The sequence below is a fragment of the Marmota marmota genome, unplaced genomic scaffold (genome assembly GCF_001458135.2).
Source record: "Marmota marmota marmota unplaced genomic scaffold, marMar, whole genome shotgun sequence".
Lineage (NCBI taxonomy): Eukaryota > Metazoa > Chordata > Mammalia > Rodentia > Sciuridae > Marmota > Marmota marmota.
The window spans coordinates 32,381-37,368 of NW_026006687.1; positions in this window are offsets into that span (position 1 = coordinate 32,381).

The following is a 4,988-nucleotide window of genomic DNA, read 5'->3' on the forward strand; positions in this document are numbered from 1 at the left end:
GGGAGGGGGGATAGTAGAGGATAGGAAAGGCAGCAGAACACAACAGACACTAGTATGGCAATATGTAAATCAATGGATGTGTAACTGATGTGATTCTGCCATCTGTATATGGGGTAAAAATGGGAGTTCATAACCCACTTGAATCAAAGTGTGAAATATGATATATCAAGAAATTTGTAATGTTTTGAACAACCAACAATAAAAAAAGAAAAAAAAAAGAAAGGCAATACAGTATCATCAAAACCAATAGGTAAAAGAATCCTGGGAGGTGGAGCCCCTACCCACCAGGCATGAATGACAGAGCGATGTGCAGTAGCATAAAGGGGGTCCTTTTCTGCATTGATGCAAAAGAAGGGGAAAGTCCGATTAAAGTCCCAGCAACAGCGTAAGTTGTTTCTAATCAGTTGGGTGTGGTCCTTCTGGTCAGGTGCAGGAGAGTGATGAGAGCAACAGTTGCAGTTGTGGCTGTGAGGACTGCAAGCCTTATGATGATGTTGATCTAGGGGGCTCCCATTGTCCTCTTGAGTTTTATCCTTGGGATGCGTTCTGCAAGATTTGAGAGAGAAGTTTGTACAACATCCTGATTATGATTAATTGAGCGTGGGTTGCTCTCATGGTTTTTAAATTGCAGTGGCATGAGTATTTTGCTCACTGAAGGGTTTTTGCCACTAGATGGTGCTAGAGGCTCTCCACTAGAGGAGAACAGCATCGCAGACAGCCATTCATGAGTGATAGCTATCTGCAAAGCAATTTTTTTCCCTCATGGGACATACTTCAAAGTGTATCCATTTTGCTTGGACAGGCCAGCATAGGGCGTTGAGTTATCAGGCCATTAGGCAGAGGCCTTTCTTCCTCCATACTTACTTGTTGTGCACTTACCTGTGAGTTGTAGGTTATAATTCACACATAAGCAAGAGGAGAGTACCAGGGCTCTAGTCTCTGGGAGGTGATATGATCTGAGATTGATCTGATAGGGCTTTGATATCACCCCAGGTTATTTTGTGAGCCCTCTGGTGGGGAGGTCTTAATGATCTCTTCTTCTCCTTTTGGTTTGGTTTCTGAGGCCTGGCTGTCAGTGGCTGGTCTGACATTTTTTGCTGGTACCCAAATGGGGTGAGAGGCATCCTCTGGAAAAACTCAGGTGAAGCCTCTACTCTGGGTAATCAAAGGGTGTGACACTTTCCATGCATTGGTGAGTGGATATTTCTACCATACCCAGGGGGACTGGAGTCAGGGAGGGAAAGGAGCCTCAGTGCTTGTATGCAGGGCTTATCCCATTTGAGTCAAAGGTAAGAAAATTGAGGGAAAAGAGAGCATGCATCAATGCAAGGTGAGGATCTAGGCATGTATGAGCATTCTTTTGTTTCTGTAATGTTTCCTTAAGTGTCTGGTTAGTCCTTTCCACTATACCTTGCCATTGTGGGTTATGAGGAATGCCTGTTGTGTGCATAATCTTCCAGAACACCAGGAAATTTTGGAACTCCTGTGGGGTATAGGCTGGTCCATTGTCTGTTTTTAGAGACCAAGGCACTCCAAGCATTAATATTGCTGCTTTCATTGCCTTTATGGCATTTGAAGCTTTCTCTCCTGACTGTGCCATAGCATGTGTACATTTGGAGTAAGTGTCTACAAAAATATGGACATACTTGAGCTTACCAAAGGAGTGGATGTGAGTGACATCCATTTTCCAAAGTTTATTAGGGGAGAGGCATCGAGGGTTTACTCCCTGTGGTTGCAGTGGTCCAAGCGGCACCAGAGGGGCGCAATTTTTGCAAGCCTGGACTAGATGCTTGCATTGTGTCATAGTAAGGTCAGGAAACAAGGCTTTCAAAGTATTTGCAGACATATGAAACTTAGTGTGGAGGATGTGGGCTTGCTCAAGCAAGTCCAATGACATAGGACAGCAGGAGATAACAGTGTCATTAGACCCATCAGAAGTGAGTTTTTCCACCTGAGAGTTGCCTGTAGCAATGAATCCAGGCAACCCAGTATGGGATCTCACATGTGAGATGAACCATGGATGTTTCCTATTTTCTGTAAGATCCATAAGAGTCTGGAGAGCTTGATCAATAGGCTTACTTGTGGGTCTAAAAATTGCACAGGGAATTGTTTTGCCACCTGGCAGAATACTTACTGTCTGAAAAAATATCGATAGCAGTGTCTGCACTCATAAGGAGTCCCTGTATTGTTGCCTTAAGTTCTCTCAGTTGCACTGAGCCTAGGTGGCACTCCTTGTGGGAGATGTCCTGTTTATTGAGAATTTTCAGGATAACACCAAAGGTGTATTTGTTTGTGTTGGTAATGCACATGGTGCTAAAGGTATGGACTGGGATGCAGGGAATTCATGCTTAGGAGTTGTAATCTCTAGTGTTTTCAGAATTTGGAGCAACTTATCAGGGGGATGGTGATTGTTAATCTGTCCAGGGAAGTCAGACAGTAAAGAGTATTATTCTGTAGGAGTATTGAGACCTCTCTGTGTGTTAATGGTAACACCAAGGTGCCTGTCTCTGTGTGAAAAATCTTGTTATAGTAATATCTCACTTTGAGTCCTACAGGAATTATGCTTTCTCACCTACCTGTGATTTTATGACATTCACATTTCTCTCCATTGGTGTCCTGCCAGATAACAGGAGAGACAACACTTCTGGTGGTTTGTAAGCCACCAACACCCTGAATCTGGGGACCCAGTACTTCCACTTTGTCATCTTGGATGCTGAGTTGGAATCTATTATAGAAGCATCAGCCCCTGTGTCCACTATGCCCTTAACAGGGACATCATCAAGCATAGGAGTCATTCTGGGCTTGGTGTCCAAAATGGGCAAAATCCTATGGATTTGAGGACGTTTCTTCTCTCTTACTGGTGGGACTGAGGGTTGCCCTGATGGGAGTTTAAAGGCCTGGCTCTGCAATCTCTTGCCCAGTGATAATCCTTCTTACATATAGGACAAAGAGTCTTGGGATGCGGGCGGCTATCATTCCTGGGACAGAATCTTCTGATGTGACCTGGTTGATTGCAGCCAAAGCAAATGAGATCAGACATTTGCCGTGAAGGCCCATTATTTTTGCTAGCTGCTAGTGTGCGAATGGCAGCTGTCAATGCCTGGATGGGTCCTAAAGAGGGAGCTAGCTCCTTTGTAGCAATGATCCATTTAGAGAGGGATTTGCTGCATCCTGGGGCAATTGCAGCCCTAGTTTCAGCATTGGCTCCCTCTCATGCCAATTGCTTCACCATTGAATCTTGGATGGGGCCAGGCTGGATACACTTCCCAAATGCTTCAGTAACTCAAGAAAAAAAGTCAGGGAACCATTCCTGGGGACTTTGGATCAGGTTTCTGAAGAGCTAATTATATTTTGGAGGTGTAATATTTTTAAGATTCTTCATGGCAATGTCTCTAACTTGGTCAAAGTAAATGAGATTGCCAATCTTTGATTGTTCCTGTGGGCTCACATAGGCACCATGACCCAGTAAAATATATAAAGTAATGTCAATGCCATAGGAGAGATTATTCCTTGCCATTTTCTCTGCTTCCTCCTCAAAGGAATCTTTCCATTGGAAAAATTGTGGGAGAGTTAAGCATGCCTTGAGAAGGTTCATCCAATCATAGGAGGTTTGTAATTGGCCTGACCATTGTCTTAATATCTCTTCAAAGTAAGAAGAGTCAGGTCCAGACTCCTGAGAAGACTTCATCAGTAATGCCAGATCTGGTAAGGGAGTAGGCATCCAGGGTCTACTTTCTGCATCAGAAGCAAAGTTCACTGGAAAGGCGAGGAAATGGTTACGAGGAGAACATGGGGGTTGACAAGGAGCAGAGGGCCTTACAGGTGGTGCCTCCTCAGCAGAGGGGTGATAAGGAGCCGAGGGTCTTACAGGGTGTGCCTCCTCAGCATAAGGGCACAAGTCTGCCCATGGATATTTAGGAGGAGGGGAGTCAGACAAGGGAGCTGGAGGATGCTGTAAAGCATCAGGCTCATCCTCATTCAAATTATTGTCCTCATCTGAATCAGTGACACTTGAGGCAGAGGCCTGAAGAGTCATTGCTTTGTCCTCCAAAGACTCATATGCTTTTTGATGACCTCTTCTGTGGAAGAGTCATGAAGGATGGCAATGAAGGCAAGAAGGATCGGGATGAAAGAGGCATGGGGAATGTGTCCCTCATGGACCTCCTTTTTTCTTGCAGAGTATAAGACTCTCATCCAAATTTTGGATCCCATATGTTTTCAGGGCCAATCCAGGGCACTAAAAGGACAGCTTCCTGCCAGAATTGATCAATGTCTTTAGGTTTTACTTTGAGTCCATGCTGAGAAAGCAGTGCTTTCAGTGCAGCTAATTGTGGGACTCATTGAATGGGGGGAAGTGCCCATGACTGATTGGTGGACCTATCAGAGGCCTCCTGAAGTCTCTCAAGGATAAACAAAATCACAATAAGCCAAGCACTAATAAGTAGGAAGATGCCCAAAGAAGGGGCCCAGTGAACATTCAGGGGCAATGGATCAGACATGGAATTCCCTAAGTAGGACAAATAAGAGTGTGTTTAGGGTCCAATGTCTGGTGTTTAGTGGGGGACTTCCTTGACTTGTTAGATCAAGGCCATATGCCCACACAATGTCTCCAGAGCAGAGTTCCCTTTATCAGGGAAAACCAAGGTTCCAAATTCTGGGAAGACCAGTCCCTCATGTGAATTCGCCAGGTGAACCAGGGGGAAGGAGGGGTCATGAGGTGACACCAAACCTATGATGGTGTGTGCCTCAATTTGGGGTACCAATGGTATGACAAGGACAAGAAAAAGGGGTAGAGGAGGGGGTTCCTTTCTCACCTTCAAGGAACTGACAGCACACAGAACCCAAATGGGGTCTACTACCCGAAATCCTACCTGAAATCAATGGGATGGCCAGTCCCAAGGTGCAGTGGTGCCAGCAGACACATTGAGGCGCCAAATTGCTGTGGTTCTAGTCAATTAGTTGCTCAGCTACCTTGTCGTGGGGTGGGG